Source organism: Cetorhinus maximus, chromosome 27 (assembly GCF_964194155.1).
Source record: "Cetorhinus maximus chromosome 27, sCetMax3.hap1.1, whole genome shotgun sequence".
Lineage (NCBI taxonomy): Eukaryota > Metazoa > Chordata > Chondrichthyes > Lamniformes > Cetorhinidae > Cetorhinus > Cetorhinus maximus.
The window spans coordinates 30,634,146-30,655,075 of record NC_135905.1 but is presented as its reverse complement, the minus strand read 5'-3'; the positions used below and the strand labels follow the sequence as shown (position 1 = coordinate 30,655,075).

At 44.6% G+C, this 20,930-nt stretch overlaps 1 protein-coding gene across 1 annotated transcript in view; it reads left to right on the top strand.

The window, feature by feature from the left end:
- The window catches only part of ndst2a (N-deacetylase/N-sulfotransferase (heparan glucosaminyl) 2a), a 494,353-nt gene that overhangs the window by 126,732 nt on the left and 346,691 nt on the right, over positions 1 to 20,930 (top strand). The window contains exon 2 of the mRNA XM_078531006.1: positions 6,441 to 6,488. The gene's annotated coding sequence lies outside the window, so the exon portion shown is untranslated. The remainder of the gene's footprint in view (positions 1 to 6,440; positions 6,489 to 20,930) is intronic.

Here is a 20,930-nt window from a genome sequence, read left to right as displayed (position 1 = left end):
GGATGTGAAGGCATTAGGGTGCAGAAAAGATTCATGAGAATGATTCCAGGGATGAGGAAACTTCCCTGATAGATAGATTGGAGAAGTTGGGACTGTTTTCCTTGGAGAAGACAAGGTCAAGAGGAGATTTGATGATGGTATTCAAAATCCTGAGGGGCTGGACAGAGTAGATAGGGAGAAACTGTTCCCACTCGTGGAAGAATCAAGAACCAGAGGGCACAGATTCAAGGTAATTGCCAAAAGGAGCAATGGAGACATGAGGAAAAATGTATCCACGCAGGGATTGGTTAGGATGTGGAATGTAGTGCCTAAAAGTGTGGTAGAATTATGTTCAACTGAGGTGTTCAAGAGGGAGTTATATTATTATCTGAAAAGGAAAAATGTGCAGCATTATCTGGAAAAGGCAGGGGAGTGACACTAGGCAAATTGCTCCTTTGGAGAGCCAGCACAGACGTGTTGGGCCGAATGGCCTCCTTATGGGTTGTAACCATTCTGGATTCTGTGAGGTGTACTAATACAGTACATGGTTAGTCCAATTAAATTTGTGGCCAACGGTAACCCACAGGATGTTGATAGCGGGGGACTCAATGATGGTAATGCTGTTGAATGTCAAGGGGAGATGGTTAGATTCTTGTGTTACATTGCCTGTACTGTCTGGCACAAATATTAATTGCCATTTATCATCCCAAGCCTGGATATTGTCCAGGTCTTGCTGCATTTGGACATTGACTGCTTCAATATCTGAGGAGTTGCGAATGGTGCTGAACATTGTGCAATCATCAGTGAACATCTCCACTTCTGACCTTACGATGGAAGGAAGGTCATTGATGAAGCAGCTGAAGATGGTTGGGCTGAGGACACTACCCTGAGGAACTCCTGCAGAGATGTCCTGGGACTGAGATGACTGACCTCCAACAACCACAACCATCTTTCCTTTGTGCTGAATATGACTCCAACCAGTGGAGAGTTTTCCCCTGATTCCCATTGACTCAGTTTTGCCAGGGCTCCTTGTTGCCACATTTGGTCAAATGTGGCCTTGATATCAAGGGCAGCCACTCTCGCCTCACTCTTGAGTTCAACTCCTTTGTCCATGTTTGGACTAGGGCTGTAATGAGATCGGGAGCTGAGTGGCCTGATTGTCAGTGAGCAGGTTATTGCTGAGTAAGTGCCACTTGATAACACTGTTGATGATATACTCCATCACTTTACTGATGCTCGAAAGCCAGACTGATGGGGATAATAAGCCAGATTGGGTTTGTCCTGCTTTTTGTGGACAGGATGTACCTGGGCAATTTTCCACATTGCCGGGTAGATGCCAGTGTTGTAGCTGTACTGGAACAGCTTGGCTAAGAGGTTGGCTGGTTCTGGAACACAAGTCAGTGCTACAGCTGGGATGTTCTCAGTGACCATGGCCTTTGCTGTATTCAGTGCCTTCAGCCATTTCGTGATACCACATGGAGTGAATCAAATTGCTGATGACTGGCATCTGTGGTGTTGGGGATCCCAGGAACAGCTGAAATGGACCATCCACTTGGCACTTTTGGCTGATATTTTGGTTGCCATGTTTCAGCCTTGTCTTTCGCACTGATGTACTGGGTTTCCTCCTCATATTGAGGATCAGAGCTGGTGTGAACTAGGTGGTTGCCTCGAGCGGTGAGGTTTGGGGGTACAGCAGCCGTGGTGTGCCAGCACCAACACTGCGGCAAAAAAGTGTACGGTCTGTAACTTACAAATGGTGGTAGCAACTTTCTACGAGCGGTCGGGGGTGGGTACTATGGTACTATTTACTTTCAATTCAGGAACTTTCTGCAGCAGACAATTACAGCAGTGAGCACCCCCTCCCCCCCCACCCCCCACCCCACCCCCACATGCTCACTAACAGCCTCCCGACCATTGCCCTCCATCCACATGCACCCACTCACTGGCCGTCCACTTGCTTTCCCTTTCCTTGCCCCCCTCCAGCATGCACTCACTGATCCTCCAATCATTCCCCCCTACGTTCCCGCAATCCCATGACCCTTTCTCTGGCGCTGCTCGTGCTTTCCCTGTGGTGTCGGTTATGATACTCAGCTGCTTTGCGGCTGCCCTTCAGCCCATATTCAGCTGCCTCCTTCACTCGGTGATCCTCTGCAGTATTCCCCCCCCCCTCTCTTTTCCCATTGTGCTATTGGTTTTAATACTCAGTCAGGTTCAGCGGCTCACAGGCACCCGTCAGCCCTGTCACCTCCTCCACTCTGTCACCTACAGCGGGAGGACCTCGCGCTCCCTTTACTTTGCAGGCGACTCACAGTCAAGTAACAGCCTTTGGAGACCTGAGAATTAATAAAAAGTGGAGATGAGAAAGCAGCGAGGAGGGAGGATCCCAGGTGTGGTGAATTGTTTAGGCACAGTGAACACTGGAAAATCTGTTAGTCTGGTGAATATTATCTGGCAAAGGAGGAAGCTGCTTAGGTTAATTCACAAAACCCAGTGTAAGCGCAGACTGCTTATCCCTCGTACATAGAGCCCCGGACTGTTGGAAACTTTTTTTTTAATACATGTGCCCTAACCTTTACCCAGTTAGTATCAGATGTGCTGTTAATCACAACTAGAGCATGCACTCAGTGTCACAGAGTTTGCAACATTAACACCTGTAAAACAGCTGCTTGTGTTTCTTTCCACTCATTTGTAGGGGGGAAGGTGAGCTGGGTTCCTTTACCCTCCTGCCCTGGCCAATTTTCTCCCATTACAAAGTAATCCAGTGTACCTGGAGGCAGATCCTCCCCTTACCTTCACATGCGATACCATATGTATTTTGCAAAGCTATCGTACATTTTGACCACGTGGTGCTTGTGGGGACGATGGTACTTGCACAGGGAGTGGGGCTATCTGCTGTTTCTATCAGTTTCTCTTCACAATCCTGACCCTTTCATATCTGAGAAGAATACATTCTTTGACAGAGTCTGACAATTTTGAATGTAATATGGCTGCATTGTGTATCTGTTGGCACGCTGCAGGACAAAGCTGGTAGAGAGCTGCTATTGTTACTTTGCAAGGTACATGAGTCCTGACAGCGCAGATAACAATCCATGTGAGTTTGATCACTTTTAGGGGTTGTGTAAGTGTGGGACTGACGGGTATGCAGAATTTTTATCCATACGCACGGTACAGTTCATTTCTATTATCCGGTGTCATGTGCTGAGAATGGGAGGCGGCACCAGTTACGAATACAAGTTACCCAAGAGTTCGGTGTGTTCGAGTTAAACCGATTGGAAAGCTCCTGCCTGATCTCTTGAGGTCTCACGAGAAGGGTGGGAACGGAGTGCGTGAATCTAAGTAAGCTGAGACCAGAGCATGGACAACGACTTGCCATGAGTTTGACAGTTTTTAGCAGTTGTGTGAGAGTGGGACCATTTTACTGTATTCATTTTCGAGCGCTAATTGTGGGGAGGAGGGCGGGGGCATGGGTGGTGGGGAGGGAGGGGAGGTGCAGGCTTTGTCAAGGGTACGAAATACTCTTGCACGGGCCCTGTAGAGGATGGGGATATTTGTGGAACCTCCTCCTCCGGTTAGCTGTTTGATTGTCCACCACCATTCACAACTGAATATGGCAGGACTGTTGAACTTTGATCAGCGCCTCCTGGATGCCCAGCTTCAGCTCCTAGATCTGCTCTGAATTTGTCCCATTTAGCATCTAAGTAAAATACTGAAATTGGAATCTCTCAGGAGTGGTATCTATGGCGATGCGCCGTGTCAATGCAGTGCAGTAGCAGTAATCTTACATCCTTGAACAGTTGACAAAAATTAAGCTATTGATCCTCAAAGATTTAATCTACTTCAAACTTTAAAAGTTCTTTGGGTTGTTGTCTTGAGTGCACGCACAACAGGCAAAATCCACATCCACTTCTTCAAATCTATATAGTTTTTTTACCTCCAGGGGTTTCAAAAATTTCTGTTACATAAAAGATTTTGAAAAGATTAATGACATTTTCCATTCTCTTGAAGATTTTTCTTGCAGTGCCTGAAACTCTTGCTCCTGAAATGTATTTGCATTTCTGCACTGAGAGTTGCAGTGACCTGTAAGAATGTGTAGATACACGCCGATGTAATGTAGAGCAGTTTGCGATCTTAGACTGAAACCTGGACCATGTCAGCACGTCGATGTTTGCTAGCAAAGCAACCTCCTCAAGCCATATAGCCCTCCACAATCTCTCTGCTCTTTCATTTCTGGCCCATTGCATATCCTTGATTTCCTGCACTCCACGATTGGCAGCCATGCCTTTAGCTGCCTAGGCCCTAAACTCTGGCATTCTCCCCCTCTGCTTCTCTGCCTCTCTCCTACTTCAAGTTGCTCCTGAAAATCTATCATCTGCCCCAATATTGAAGCTTTACTATGTTAAAGGCTCTCTATTAGCGCTTGTTGTTGCTTCATACACACTTCACTCAGTGGTCTTGGGAATGAACTGCTGGAACATTGGAGTGGACTATTTGGCTCCAGTCTGTTGAGTGGGACATGGACACACACAACCTTCTGACTTGGAGCTGCCCACTGAGCTGCAAACTGTAGTGACCATTACATAGGCAAAGCAATGGCTATTTTACAGCGCTAGCCCTCCCACAAGCAGCAATGAACTGACTAAGCAGTCAATCTGCCTCTAGGACAAGTGTACTGGGCAAACTTTAAGGCTTTTTATGGATCTCGAAAGTCCCCTGGAACAGGCAACCATGACCAGTCTCGTCACCAAAGTGTAGATACTCGGTCTTCAAGTACATACTCAGCGCGGTTAATGTTTATGGGAGGCGGTGGCGTAGTCGCCGGACTAGTACTCCAGATATCCAGGGTAATTCCCCGGAGCCCCGGGTTCGAATCCCACCATGGCAGGTGGTGAAATTTGAATTCAATGAAAAATATGGAATTAAGAATCTAATGAAACCAATGTCAATCATTGGAAAAACCCATTCTTCCTTTAGTCTGCTTGTGACTCTGGACCCACAGCAATGAGCCCTAAATGCCCTCTTGCCTAGCAAGCCACTCAATTCTCAAGGGCAATTAGACATGGGCAATAAATGCTGGCCCAGGAGTGACATGATTACAAAGGCAGGGTTGACATTTCTTCAGGCAGCAGACCTGTTGGTTTTTCGAACAGTTCAATATGTATTGGCAAAGCGCTGATTCACCACTTGTCTTTTCAAGTCAGTTGTAGTCGCCTAATCATCTTGATTGGAAACAAGCTTCATTATCTCTCAGCACACTCTCCTTCCCCTTAAAACCACCTCAAAGCCTCCTTCCTCCTCACACCTATGAGGTCAAGTCACCTTTCAAACCCGCAAACATTTCCACCCAGCAGGACAAGGGCAGCAGACACATGGGAACACCACCACCTACAAGTTTCCCTCACGACACACACCATCCTGACTTGGAACTATGTCACCGTTCCTTCACTGTCGCTGGGTGAAAATCCTGGAACTCCCTCCCTAACAGCTGTGGATGTAACAACACTGGGTGAACTGCAGTGATTCAAGGCAGTGGCCCAGAACCACCTTCTCAAGGCCAATTAGGGATGGGCAATAAATGCTGGCCCAGCCAGCGACGCCCACATCCCATGAACAAATAAATATACCAAAAAATACCCAGCTTTCGATGGTTGCTAAATTTTAACCCTGCTTCTTGCAATTTGACCAATAATTTAAGTGATGAGATTCTACCATATAAATGTCTAACGAATCGAATTGGCCAGAATAAGTTAACCAGCACAAATATTTAACCCTTTCACTTTCATGTGTGAAGCATTAGTGAGATAACTCACTATTACTGATAATTTTGTCTCAAACACATGATAATGACCACAAGACAAGATGGAATAAATCAGTTTAGCCTTTACGTTTCTTGCTGTTCACTTCTTAGAGTTTTAGTGTTGGCCTCACTTAATTATCAAAAGATAGTTTTGTCACCTTAAGACATTAATCTAGCAAATCTGAAGCTCGTGTCTGGATTGACTCTGATGTGAAGCTGAATGAGAACAATTCTTCTACAGAGTCACATCAAAGTGTCAGTTGGGGCCTTGACCCCTAATTCAGGCTGCATCATGCTGCAACCTCACTGTCAGGTGGCAACTGCTGTTGTAGTGTGAATCCTAACATTGTTTTTCACTTACCAGCTAAGTGTGACATCTGGCGTCTTCATATACCATAATTTTTAATATTTATACGAGAAAGGGGATCAGTTGTTCAATCCCTGACCCGTGGCCCATAATCTCATATTCCAGTTGAACATTGGTGGACAGGTGTTTCTCCTCTGTCAGGTATCCTTACCCTGGGCCGTAATGTTCTTGTTTGCTTTTGTGCTGCAGTATCTCTGATCTTGACATTGCTTTTTTTTTGTAGATTTTTTTCAATTGTCAAGTTCGCACAAACATTATTGGATGAAAAGATGTTGATTGAAATAATTTATTCTGTTGCAGATCTGTGAAGGCATCCACTGACCACAATATAATGCTGTGAATTGACAGGTAAGAACTACATACATTAAATTGGGCATCCTGTCCTCATATCAGCAGGATGACTCAGCGAGGTTTTTCAGTCTGTTTGGTAACCTGTTTGACTCTGGTGTCTTTGGCTGCAATAAGCACTCCCTGTCATAACAAGATGGACTAAGTGTGTTACAAAACTGGAAAATGCCGGAAAAGCTCAGCAGGTCTGACAAACAAGAGAGAAAAACAAAGTTAACGTTTCGAGTCCATATGACCCTTCTTCAGAGCTGTTGTATGTTGTTGGTATGTTGTATGGCCTATTCTAGTGTGGACAATGGATCCTGTCCTTCCTTTAGGATAGTTTGTGTAACCTTCCTGTTCGAATTTGGAGTAATATTCGGTACTTTTGTATTTGTCCCAAAAAAATGCCCTGGTTGTTGAATGAAAGATTTACTCCCTAAATCTATAAGGAAAGCTTTATTCTTTCCCCCTTCGCCTTACACCCCTTTCTTTTCCTTTCCCTCTCCTTCAAAGCAAAGAGGATTTTAAATATTTTAAATGTCACTTCGATTGCGGCCATCATCGTTGGTTATCCTGGAATCGTGGGTGCAGTTTTAGTCTAAAAACGGAAAGTTCTGGAAAAACCCAGCAGGCCTAGCGGCATTCGTGGTCCGAGAAACCGAGTTAACGGGTGGGATTTTCCAATCCTGTCCGCAGCGGGAATCGACACGGGGAGGATGGAAAATTTGACGGAGCAGCAAAAGGGCTGTTGAATTCGGGCGGGAGCCGGACCAGAAAATCCTGCCCAACTTTTCAAGTCCCATGTGACTCTTCTTTGGAAGTGCGCTTTACGCCTCCTTACCCTGTAGGAGGAATTTCTCAACTGAAAAGGAGCACAACGTAGGTTCACTAGACTGATTTGCTGGGATGAGGGGATTGTCCTGCGAAGAGAGATTGAATAGGCCAGGCCCATATGCCCTCGAGTTTAGAAGAGTGAGAGGTGATCGCATTATAACATATGTAAATTTCTGAAGGTGTTTGACAGAGTAGATGCTGAGTTGTTTCCCCTGGCTGGGGAATTTAGGACTCAGGGTCACAGTCTCATAATCAGGAGCTTGTCGTTTAAGACTGAGGTGAGGAGAGATCTCTTCACTTCAAGGATTGTGAATTTTTGGAATTCTTTGTGGACGCTCTGTGCCGAGCAAATTCAAGACAGAAATCGCTAGATTTTCAGGTACTGAGGGAATTGAGGTATAAGGGGTAAAAACAAAAAAACTGCGGATGTTGGAAATCCAAAACAAACACAGAAATACCTGGAAAAACTCAGCAGGTCTGGCAGCATCGGCGGAGAAGAGCAAAGTTGACGTTTCGAGTCCTCATGACCCTTCCAACAGAACTGTTGTTCCTCTCCGCCGATGCTGCCAGACCTGCTGAGTTTTTCTAGGTATTTCTGTCTTTGTTGAGGTATAAGGGAGTCGGGCAGGAAGATGAAGTTGAGATAGAAGATCTGCTAATATCTTATCGAATGACAGAGCAGGCTCGAAGGGCTGAATGGCCTTTCTCCTATTCCACCTGTTCTTGAACATCTCCTTGAAAAGCAAACACTTTTTTCCCATCTAACAATGTATCTGTGTCGGTGTTGATACTTGTTAGTCAGGTCTTTATAGACTGAGGTATTTACATGTCTAGTGTTTCTCCTGTAACAGGAAGCATTTTAATTGGCTTCCATCCCAAGCTCTTGGTTTTCTAAAATAAGATGCCCTAAAATTTAGCATTTTGGAGTTTCCTCGAATAGCTTTGCGTAGAAGTACAAGCGTCTGCTTAGTATTTGTTTCCATACCAGCATGTGAGAATGTATTAATGTCGAGCGGGTCGAATGAAGCTCGGATCTGTGCTGCCTTAGGTAACTACAGGGTGAATTTGTTCCAAATGTCTTGTGCTTAGGCTGATTGTATAGTTTATTGGAATGATCTGAACATCACCTAAACCAATTCACACCCAGACTGTGAGAGGTTTAGCAGCACTGCTGTCTCTCACTTTCTCTGTTTCTTTTCAGAATAGCTCACCAACAATGCTGGGAGATAAGTATTTTCTAATCTGCTTTTAAGGCACAAATATTGAAGTGGATTTTTAGTCACACAGTCAGCAGCATCCCTGATCAAATAGCGTCAATGCTGCCGGGTGAACTCTGACCCTCAGAGTATAATCGGACAAGTGGATGATGTCGCTCATCATGAATGATTGATGGGCAGTTCCCCTGTAAACGCAGCCAGTGTGATCCTGTTTTATTTAATACCCCAGCTTTACACATTAATGGATGTGAACTGAACTGAATAAGACCATTTCTTTTTTATGTGGCACAGTATTTTTTTGTTCTTGTTGTCGTGTGCTGGATAAATTGGAAATGCTGGAAGTCTGGAATTAAAAACAACAAAATGGAGTTTCTGTACAATGTTTGCAACATGTGTAACCCTTCACCAAGAATTGAAAGCTGAGAAGCAAATGGGCATTTGAAGTAAAAAAAAATGGAGACTGGGGAACGAGAACCAGTAGCAGAATCAATCACAGAAAATCTACTAAAAAATTTGCTTCATACCAAACTGCCAGGTGATACGAAAGATCAGATATAGAAATATAACTGTGACGGAGGGTGAGGGGAGAGGGGAAGCAGCTTGAAAAACCATGCAAATAAAATCCAGAAAAATAGAATAAAAGAGAAAGGAAAAGCAGTGGGTATGGAACTATAGCAGAATATGCAATTGAGACAGTGACCTGTCAATGGTGACGAAAGAGGAAGCAGTAGTGAACACGCGTGCTCTTCAGTATTGCATGTTAGTCATGTGTTCTCCACTTAGCTATCAAGCTGTCTCCCCCGACCCCTTCCCCAGCCTCCTCCCAACCCTTCTGTCGCTTTGTTATTTGAAATTATGTTTTTAATAGTTCCCCTCACACCCATGGACAGGCCAGTGGAATTGGCGGACACATGGCTGATTAAATTTAACGTAGAGAAATGCAAAGTATTTTGGCAGGAAGAGCAAGGAGAGGCACTCGAAACTCAAGGGTACAATTCTAACAGGGGTGCAGGAACAGAAAGACCTGGGGGTATGTGCACACAAATCGTTGAAGGTGATAGGGCAGGTTGCAAAAATGAGTAATAAGCCACAGGGGATCCTGGACTTTAGGAATAGAGGCATAAGAGTACAAAAGCAAGAAAGCTAGGATGAACCTTTATAAAACGTCGGTTCGGTGCCAACTGGAGTATTATGTCCAAATTCTGGACTCTGCCCTTTAGGAAGGGTGTGAAGGTTTTAGAAAGGGAGCAGAATAGATTTACGAGAGTGGCTCCAGGGATGAGGAACTTCAGTTACGTGGATAGATTGGAGAAGCCGGAGTTAGTCTCTTGAGAGGAGAGAAGGTCGAGAGGAAATTTGACAGAGGTTTCAAAATCGTGAGATAGACAGAGTAGATGGAGAGAAACTTCCTGCTGGTGAAAGGGTTGAGATCCAGAGGACACTGGTTTAATTTGATTGGCAAAGGAATCAGAGGTGACATGGGGAAAAAGGTCTTTTATGCAGTGAGTCGTTGCGATCTGGAACGCGCTGCCTGAAAGAGTGGTGGAGGCAGATTCAATTACGGCTTTCAAAAGGCAATTGAGTAAGCACCAGGAGTGGAAACATTTCCTGGGCTACAGGGGAAAGGTGGTCGAGTGGGACTAACTAAATTGTTCTTGCCAAGAGCCAGCACAGCTTGGATGGACTGGATGTCCTCTTTTGCTGTAACCATTCTATGATTCTGTGAAACCCTAATAATTGGCTATCCCCCCAACATGTATCGTCTGAGAGGGGGTGTACTTGACCTACTCCAAGGCCTTGTTCAGTTACTCCTCCATGACCTGATGGCCAAGAAGGACCATTGCTCTCTCCTGTTCTGCTTCCTCTCATTCCAGTGGATAATTTAAAAATTCTCATCCTTGTTTTCAACACCTTCCTTACCTCTGTCACCTCCTCCATCCCTTCAGTCCTCCAAGATCTCTGCGCTCCCTCAGTTCTGGCCTCTTGCACATCCTTGATTTTCATCACCCCACCATTGGTTGCTGTGCTGCCAGTGGTCTTGGCCCTAAATTCTGGAAATATGTCTCCACCCTGCTCCCTCTTCTTCTTTAAGAAGCCCTTTAAACCTACCTCTTTGACCAAACCTTTGGTCATCTGTCTTAATATGTGGCTTCGTGTCAAATTTTGTTTGGTAATTCTCTTGTGAAACATCTTGCAAAGATCACAAGTGGGGTTGGATGTGAAGGGGAGAGAATTAGGAGATAACAGTTTACTTTCCAACCCACAGTAAAGATAATGGTCCCCAAATTCCTGGTGTGGGTGCGACCCTAGCAGTGTTTTTAAAAATGTCTTTAGCCCTTCCTGTGCCTCGGATCAACTCTACTCCCTTCTTTTGAATGGCGAGGCTGCCACTCCCACTGGGACAAGTGTCTCTCTACCAGCACTGACCCTTGACCCTTTCCGATGGGAATGACCCAAGAACACAAGAGTAGGCCATTCCGCCCTTCCAGCCTGCTCCACCATTCAATAGGATCATGGTTGTGACCTCAACTCCACTTTCCTGCCTGCCCCACATAACCCTCGACTCCCTTGTCGATTAAAAATCTGTCTAACTCAGCCTTGAATATATTCAGTGACCCGGCCTCCACTGCTCTCTGGGGAGGAGAATTCCTCAGACAAATTACCCTTTGAGAGAAAAAAAACTCTCATCTCCTCTTAAATGGGAGCCTGCTAATTTTGAAACTGTGCACCCTGGTCCTAGACTCACCCACAGGAGGAAACATCGACTCGGCATCTTTTTTCTTTATTCATTCACAGGACGTTAGCTACGCTGGCTAGGCCAGCATTTATTGCCCATCCCTAGTTGCCCTTGAGAAGGTGGTAGTGAGTTGCCTTCTTGAACTGCTGCAGTCCATGTGGTGTGGGTACATCTACCCTGTCAGTCCCCTCAGGATCTTGTATGTTTCATTGGATCACCTCTCATTCTTCTAAACTTCAGTGGGTATAAACTCAAGTCTGTTCAACCTTTCCTAATAAGATAATGCCTTCATCCCAGGGATCAGCTGAGTGAACCTTCTCTGAACTGTTTCTAAGGCAATACATCCTTTCTTAAGTAAGGAGACCAAAACTGTGCACAGTACTCCAAATGTGGTCTCACTTAAGGCCCTGTACAACCGCAGCCACACTCCTCTACTTTTTATACTCGCTTCTCCTTGCAATAAACACCAATAAACGTTCTATTCCCGTGAATTGGGCCAGCAGTCAACTGGGTGTCCATTAGCCTTGCTCCTCCGAAGCCCTCCAGAATTTAAGGGTCACCAGAGTTTGAAGAAAGCAGAGAAGTAGCTGAGATTATAAGCGTCAGCCCTAAAGTAGGGCTCAAACCCATACCTTCCAACTGAGACAGGAGCATGTGTCTGGGCTAAACTGACACCCCTAATCATTTCATGAAATGGATTTTTCTACAGTCAGGGCTGAGTGTAAGGCTGCAAGAAGAATTTCAATATTACTTCTGAAGATTGCATAATTTTTTTATATGTAAAAAATGTTGGTAGATCCAGTAATTGGAATTTTTACTTATTAAACTTGATAGCTCAGAAGAGTCGCTGTTGGATATGAAAATAATTGCCGTTCTGAACTTTGAAGCAGCCTATTTACTTCCAATAAACCTCGGAACTTTTTTTTTGTGCTTCAAATTATTGTTTTGGTCAACAAATTGCTTCTTTTGGGGAAATGTATTATTCAGTAACCATACATGCATAGAGTTTAAAAATTATGCCATCCTTGTGTCTGCAAATACAGGAAAATAATTAACAGCAGCCAAACAAATAACACTTCAAAAATAGACCTAAGCTCCCAAGATGTGGAGCTAAAATTATTGTTGAAACCTTCATGAGCCCAGAGCCGCGCAGACTGTTGTGAAGCTTATTTGTCAGGAGAAATTTTCAGTCACAGCGCAAACCAAATATTAAAAATCTTAGGCTAACAGTAAGGAATTTAGCTTGGGATTTGTGTCCATGAAATGTATTTTTTTTTTAGATATTGCACTGTCTAAAATCTTGACTTGCTTTCTCCATATATTGCTGCTTCCAAAACTTCCCTTTCATTGGTGTATCTGACACAGCTGAATTTGAAAAGAAGTCTCATTTAGATGGGAGTGGGGCCATGTTTTTATTTGCTGCTTTTCTATCTGAAGCGCGTACAAAGCATGCACGAGTTTAGTTTGTTGCCAAGTTGTGTGTAACTGAGTCCGTCTAGTTGAGCTCCACAGGGCACCGTTATGGGCAAAAGTAGGGCAGCTGAGAATCTGAAATGGCTGCCAATTTATATTAGAAAGGTCACTGAGTGATCTTTTGCGAGATGTGCTGACGTTCTATAAGGGAGCTGGCTGGCCTCCATTAACTTGAGCTCATCCAAAACTCCTCCTAGACAGCATCTCCCAAACCGGCCACCTCTACCACCTAGATGAACTAGGGCAGAAGGTGCATGGGGGCACCCCCACCTGCAAGTCCTCTCCGAGCCCCACACCATCCTGAATTGGAACTATGTCGCCTTTCTTTCGCTGTCGCTGGGTCAAAATCCAGGAAATCCACTGTGAGTGTACCTTCACCAGATGGGCTGCAGAGGTTTAAGATGACAGTTCACCACCCACTTCTCAGGGCAATTAGGGATGGGCAACAAATCTTGGCATTACCACAGACACCCACATCCCTCAAATGAATGAAGAGAGAACTTTTGCTGCATCCTAACATGCACCAGCTCCCTCACCTATTGCCCCTGTACTTGCTGACCTACATTGGCTCCCGGTAAACTCATTGCTTGATTTTTAAAAAAAATTCCCTTCTTTTAAAAAATATAATTTTCGTGTTCCAAACTTTCCACCTCCTCAGCTCCCTCTATCCCTGTAACCTCTCCCAGCCCTGCAACTCTCTGGGACATTAGTTCCACTGATTTTTGGCATTCTTCACTTCCTTCAGCTTGCCCAGGGTAGTGGTGCCTTCAGCCAACAGAGCCCTAAGTTCTGTAATTCCCTCTTTCAATCTCTGTACCTCCCCAACCTTCCCTCCTTTAAGACAGTCCTTAAAATTCACTTTGTTGACCAGGCTTTTGATCACAGGTCCTGATGCCTTTGGCTTGGTATCAATTTATTTTATTCGTTCAGAGAATGTGGGTGTCACTGGCTAGGTCAGCATTTATTGCCCATCCCTAATTGCCTTTGAGAAGGTGGTGGTGAGCTGCCTTCTTGAACCGCTGCAGTCCATGTGGTGTAGGTACACCCACCGTGCTGTTAGGGAGGGAGTTCACGGATTTTGACCCAGCGACAGTGAAGGAATGAGTCCCAAGTCAGGATGGTGAGTGGCTTGGAGGGGAACTTCCAGGTGGTGGTGTTCCCATGTGTCTGCTGCCCTTGTCCATCTAGGTAGTGGAGGTCGTGGGTTTGAGCAGTGCCTGATAATGCTTCTGTGAGGCATATTGAGACATTTTAACATTTAAAATGCTACATACATTTAAGCTATTATTCAAATTAGCCGGACAATTCCTCTCAGTACAACGTGTGGGTTCTCGTGTACTCTGTGCTGTTTTTTGTTTCTGTAATTCTCAGGTGACCAGCGGCTGGTTATATTCTGGTTACCGTTATGGTACCTGCATTGGTTAGATAGACCTGGGTTACACTGTTGATTACTGTATTTCTGCAGAACCAGTGAACTCTCTTTGAAAACACTGGTTAAATTTTATATTTGGAAACTGCTGACAAGATCACTGCTTAATTAGAAGAAAAATTAAAGTTCAAAAAATTCGACAGAAAGCAGTTTTTCAAAAATGTCAAAACCAACTGCTCCCCAACCCCTGTTTCAAAGATACTGACTTTCACATCCAGGATTCATTGCTTAATTTAACTTGAATTAATTCATTGAATGTCCCTTCATGTCAATGCAGATGGTATAGTTGATGGGGTGCCTTCTGAATCCTGGGAAGATTTTTATTTGGCACAGCTTGTGTGCACAGTGTTCCCACTCAGGACAGGAAAGATTGCACAGCTGGAAGAAGAGTGTCAGCCAGCTCAGGTTCACTCACCAATGGCTCCCAGTGCAGCTATGGCGAATGGGCTTTCTGTAAGAATTAGTGTTTCCTGCTACACTTTCAGACTTTATCTAGAAGCTGCAGGTTTGTCTGCTTTTTGCACATCAGGCATTCTTTGTACAGACATCAAGTCTGACTACACCATGTTGTGTTCATTTCTCAAACCAGCTGCTCACTGGAGAAGTCTACTGGGCACACCATCATTCAGCTTCTCCTGGGTATGTGTCCTTGGAAGTCTACATGTCTGTGTGTTTGTGTCTCACTGAGCCTGAGGGTGTGATTTGAGAGTCTATGTATGTGTGTTTGTTTGTATATGTATGTATGTGTGTTTGTATATTTTTGTGACTGTGCATGTGTATTTACATGTAAATGACTTCCATGGCATTTTGTAATCCAAGTTCGATTGCTTCATTCACATTTATTTTCTGTTTTTATACAGCAGCCTCCAATTCTCATCACTGTGAACCTTCAATATTGGCCAAGACACCAGGGAGAGCTTCTCTGCTCTTCCAAATATTGCCATTAGACCTTTAATGTACATCTGAGGGGGCAAACAGGGCCTCGTTTTAACATCCCACCTGGAATGAATTTTAAACTTTTCTTTTCCTAAATCAGTGATACAGGCACTTTAACTGCCATGAGGCTTCTGTACAAATTCAACAGACTCTTTGAAATACTCTGCAATGTACACTCATTACTTTGCTTCTTCCCTGCTCTGGCTGGCTCCGGCATTGCTTCATGGTCTTCATCTCTGTGCTTTCTTTCACTCTCCCCCTTGTGCACCTGCTTGTCCTCTCTCTTTCTTGCTCTCTCGTGCTCTATCACGCTCTCTCTTTCTCTTCTCTCTCTTTCTTTCTCTCTTTCTCTCTTTCTCTTTTTCTCTCTCTCTCTCTTTCTCTTTCTCTCTCTCTTTCTCTTTCTCTCTCTCTTTCTCTTTCTCTCTCACTTTCTCTTTCTCTCTCTTTCTCTCTCTCTCGCGCTCTCTCGCTCTTTTTCTCTCTCTTGCGCTCTCTCTCCCTTCATCGCTCCCTCCCTCCATGATGCAGAGGTGTATGGTGTGTGCAGAGGCAGTTGTTAGGTGGTGGAGAGGTAGGACTGATTGCCCTCAGCCTCAATGCTGACCCCATGTCTGGGGATGATGAAAAATGTAAATGAGGAAGGGGGTTGCTGAGCACGGATCCTCGGAGGACTCCGATGATGCGGGGATAAGACGGGAAGCCAGCTGGAGACGTTCTGGGTGTGTTTGAAAAGATGAGATTGGAACCATTTGAGGGAAAACCTCATGAATTGGGCGGTGAGTGTGAAATCTCGGAGAGGAATAACAAGGCCGCTTATGTTGAATGTCACAGAGAGGCTGAGAGCGGATAATACCATCGCTGGAGGTGTCACTGGCGATTGTGGCTGGGGCTGTTCTGAAGTTGCCCCTTCAGCGAATGATGAAGCCAATTGCAAACAGGCAGAATGCAGACAGGGAGTCACAGGACAGGAGGGCTCAGAGCTGAGAGAAGAAAAGAGGGGGGGGAAATAGGGTGATGGTTGGTGAGACCAGCAAAGCCTAGCAGGGTTTTGAGGGATGGGAGGAGTGGTGGTTGCTGTCTGTTCTGAAAGAGGGGATGTGCGTGAAGAATGGGAACCCACAATGTTGCCAATCCCAACGTGGGGAGGTCCAAAAGAGGAACTCCTCCTACTTCAGGTACCCCATGCCCTAAGAAGTCATTGGTGACCATGGGCATCATGGTCATTGAGTCCTGAGTGGGATTTGAACCCAGAGCTTCTTACCCAGAGGTACGGTTGCTACCCACTGCACCACAAAACCTGCTGCTAAGGAGACACTATCTTGGCTTTTCTCTTCAGAGACTGGTGGGCCTGTTTCCACTTGTAATTTATCCGATTGGTTTCTTTCTCCGTTAGCTGTTGAAATACATTTTATTGCAGTTATATCTCCCCGTTGTTGCAGGGGCTGCTTGTACTGTTGGCCAGGGATTAGCTATGCAAGACGCCTACTGTGCACAGTGTTTGGAGCTGATGCTTTAGGCACTTTGGTGCTGCAGAAAAGACAAATGTCTTGGATCATTTTGAGCTAACTTGGCGATGAATATCCGTAGATCTTTCTAAGTGCTGTTGGTTTTGTAGGAAAGAAAGCACAAATCGTCAGCAGGAAAATGGAATAGGTTCTCAACAGCAGAAGGAAATGAGCAACGATTTGACAGCTGATTATTGTCTTGCAGTTCACCCTCTCTAACTTTGTTTTAATTAACTCTAAGAACAGCTCATCATTTGGGCTTGGAAAATAACCATTCTAATTAGGTGTTTTGTTTATCTCTCTCCCCTGTTTTTTAAAAAAAAGCAATTTAAAATTACTTTCTGGTTCAGTGAAGCCATCTTAACTCATTGTGTTTTCTCTGTCGCCCCTTTCAGCTAATGAGCACATTTCTGTGCACAGAGCTGATGAAATGCAAGCAGAGACATCTGGCAAATCATCACCGACCTGTCAGAGCTTTGAAGGGTTGTCAGGCGGACTTGAAACTCTGTTTCTCTCTTCACAGATGCTGTCAGACCTGCTGAGTTTTTCCAGCACTTTCTGTTTTTGAAACCAGGGCCCTTATTTGCCTGGATGTTTGACCTTCACTCTGGGCATTGCACCCTCCTAATTAGAACATTGGCAGAGCCTTGCGACCCACTAATTCTACGCAACTGGCTTCAAGAGAATGTGTATTTATTCCAAAGATAACGCTGATATGAGCTCAGAATTTGTAGCGTAGAATCACAGGCAGAGACTGTTCAACCCATTGTGCATGCGCCATCTCTTTGAAGGAGCTATCTGTTAGTCTCCCTGCGCCATCTCTTTGAAGGAGCTATCTGTTAGTCTCCCTGCGCCATCTCTTTGAAGGAGCTATCCGTTAGTCCCCCTCACCGCGTCCCGAGTGCGCTTTCTCCAAAGCCCTGTATGTTTTTCCTTTTTCAAGAATGCATCCAATTCCCTTGTACTGAATTGTCTAATCCTATTGCATGAAATTCCTGATACAAGCCCTGCTCCAGACGTTGCCTGTTCCAGTACACTATCAAGCTATTAAGTTTCACATATAGGCAGCAGCATAATTTCGAGTTTCTAAGCATTTTGGTGTTTGAAAAATAAATTGTACAAAGAATGAATTATTCAGTGGCTGGTTGAACAGACCATGATGGTCACATTTTCAACCTGGGTATTTTTATCTTTAGTTTGTAGAATTTTAGGTTCAGATGAAATTGTCAACAAAGTGCACCATTTCTTGGCTGACAGGTTTCTGTATTCCAATCACTGAGATTACTTTAGGTTGTAAGCTTGGTCATGAAAGGGTGTCGAGATGTCTTGCGTAAATAGGGCTGTGTGTTTGGAAAGAAGCATTGTCTGGCTCTGATTTTGTGTGACCACCTTTTCCAGTGTTTAAAAATCACACTATTTGAGCAAAAATGATTGCACCACCTGCTTCAAAAGCAGAAATATGTCTAATTATTGCAAAGTGCCTGTGCAAAAATATATTCTTCCAGTGAGATGGTGTCACGATGAGAAGGTTGGTCCTCGCTGGAGCTTAAGCCCATTTAAACTCCAGCATTTTGTTTTATTTATTCACAGGATGTGGGTGTTGCTGGCAAGGACAGCACTTATTACCCATCCCTAACTGCCCTTAACTGAGTGGCTTGCTAGGCCATTTTAAAGCCAACCACATGGCAAGCAGATTTTCTTCCCTTATGGGCATTAGCGAACCTGATGGGTTTTTACAACAATCTTGTTAGATGTTAGCTTTTTATTTCAGATTCGTATAATTAACTGAATTTAAATTCCCTAGCTGCCATGGTGGGATTTGAACTCAGTTCTCTGGATTGTGAATCCAGTAACATAACCACTATTCTACGGTTACCTCTGTTCCAGTGCACGTGACCCCCTGAGCTCTGGCACTTTTTAATCTTAAACTGCCTGGATGTGGGGAAGTGGGAAAACTTCCCCTATAGGAAATCAACTCTCCCTTGCAACTTGCTCAGTCGTTTGGTTTGAAGATTCTTAAGCATGGGGATGAGTTTTTCTACAGGTCAGAAACCTGGGTAACTGAAAGGTCTGTAACATAGGTGTACTGACCACGAGGTGACATTTGGATAATATTGAATTCAGACATGATCACTTGGCAATGCTTATACAATCCAACTGAACATGCAAAACAGAGATAGGTGGGCTTTTGTTGGGAAATTGCATCAAGTGATATGGATCAAAGATGGCAAAACATGCAAAAAGTACAGGGGAATGGAGTATAAACATAGCGAAGTCTTGCTACAACAGTATGGAGCATTGGTAAGACTGCACCTGGAGTACTACGTACAGTTTTGGTCTCCTTATGTATGGAGGGATATACTTGCATTGGAAGCAATTCAGAGAAGGTTGACTAGGCTGATTGTCTGGGATGAATGGGTTGCCCTATGAGGGAAGGTTGAGCCTATACCCATTGGAGTTTAGAAGAATGAGAGGTGATCTTATTGAAACATAGAACATTCTGTGGGGGATGCGACAGGGTGGATGCTGAGAGGATGTTTCCCCTCATGGGGGATTCTAGAACTTGGAGGCACAGTTTAAAAATAAGGTGTCTCCCATTTAAGACAGAGATGAGGAGGAATTTCTTCCCCAAGAGTCATTAGTCTCTATAATTCTGTACCACAGAGAGTAGTCGAGGCTGGGTCATTGAATCTTCAAGGCCGAGTTATGCAGGTTTTTGGTTGATGAGGGAGTCAAGTATTGGGGGGGAGGGGTGGGTGGGGTGGGGGATGAGGTGGGTGGGTGGGGGGTTGTGGGGGTGGGGGGTGGGGGTGGTAGGCAAGGCCACAATCTGATCAGCTATGACCTTATTGAATGGTGGAGTGGGATCAGTGGGCCAAATGGCCTCCTCCTGCTCTTATTTCCTATGATCTTATGATCTAATTTGATACGTCTTGGAGTTTAGAAGAATGAGAGGTGATCTTATTGAAATGTATAAAATTTTGAGGGGACTGGATATGGTGGGTGCCGAGAGGATTTTCTTCTTGCCGGGGTAACAAAGGACGTAGTTAAAGAATAAGAAATCTCCCTTTTAAAAACAGATAAGGAGAATTTTTTTCTGAGGGTCATTAGAGTGTGGAATTCTCTTCCCCACAAGATGGTGGAAGCTGGATCTTTATATTTATTCACAGTATAGTTAGACAGATTTTAGTTAGACAAGGGAGTCGAGGGTTATAGGTGGCAGGCAGGAAAGTGGAGTTGAGGCCACAACCAGATCGGCCATGATCTCATTGAATGATGGAGCAGGCTCGAGGGGCTGAATGGCCTCCTCTGGACCTTAACTCCAACGTTCCTATGGCAGTGGTTTTGAGGGGTTGAATAGCCTCCTCCTGCCGCAATGTTTCTTTCTACCTTTCTATCTGTGGAAGCACTTGAAATTTCTTCCTGATTGTCCAAGGTTTGTGACTAAAAGAGCATCATTGCTTTGTACAATCACAGAATCACAGTGCAGAAGAGGCCCTTCAGCCCATCGAGTCTGCACCGACATGTGAGAAACACCTGACCTACCTACCTAACCCCATTTACCAGCACTTGGCCCATAGCCTTGTATGTTATGACGTGCCAAGTGCTCATCCAGGTACTTTTTAAAGGATGTGAGGCAACCCGCCTCCACCACCCTCCCAGGCAGCGCATTCCAGACCGTCACCACCCTCTGGGTAAAAACGTTTTTCCTCACATCCCCCCCTAAACCTCCTGCCCCTCACCTTGAACTTATGTCCCCTTGTGACTGACCCTTCGACTAAGGGGAACAGCTGCTCCCTATCCACCCTGTCCATTCACCTCATAATCTGGTACAATAAGACATCCACTCAGGTTTCATTGACATTCACCAACAGTGTAAACCAGCTCAATGAAAAACAGACACCGTGGCAAGGGGAGACTTAAAAAACAATGTGGATTATATATTTTGATAGACATCCTCTGGAAGTTTACTTAAGAAAGATTACATGGAAAAATAAAGTTTTTACGTTCAAAAGAGCCCCAGGAACAAATTATCTTAATTATATCAGACTAAAAACTTGCCTGTGGCAACTAATTCACATTATCACCGTGTTCTCATTTACATGATTCTGGTTGTAGCATTGTTTTAATCTTTTTTGTGGTTAATATAATAACATGGCAGCACTTTGGGTTGAACCAGCTAAGAGGGTTAAGCACCTGTGTTTTGCTTCAATCTTAAAAGGTTGCATCAATCCTGTGGAAGCAAACCTGTCAAAATTGCAGTAAAAGCAGAAAATGCCAAAAATACTCAGCAGGTAAGGCAGCATCTGTGGAGAGAGAAAGTGA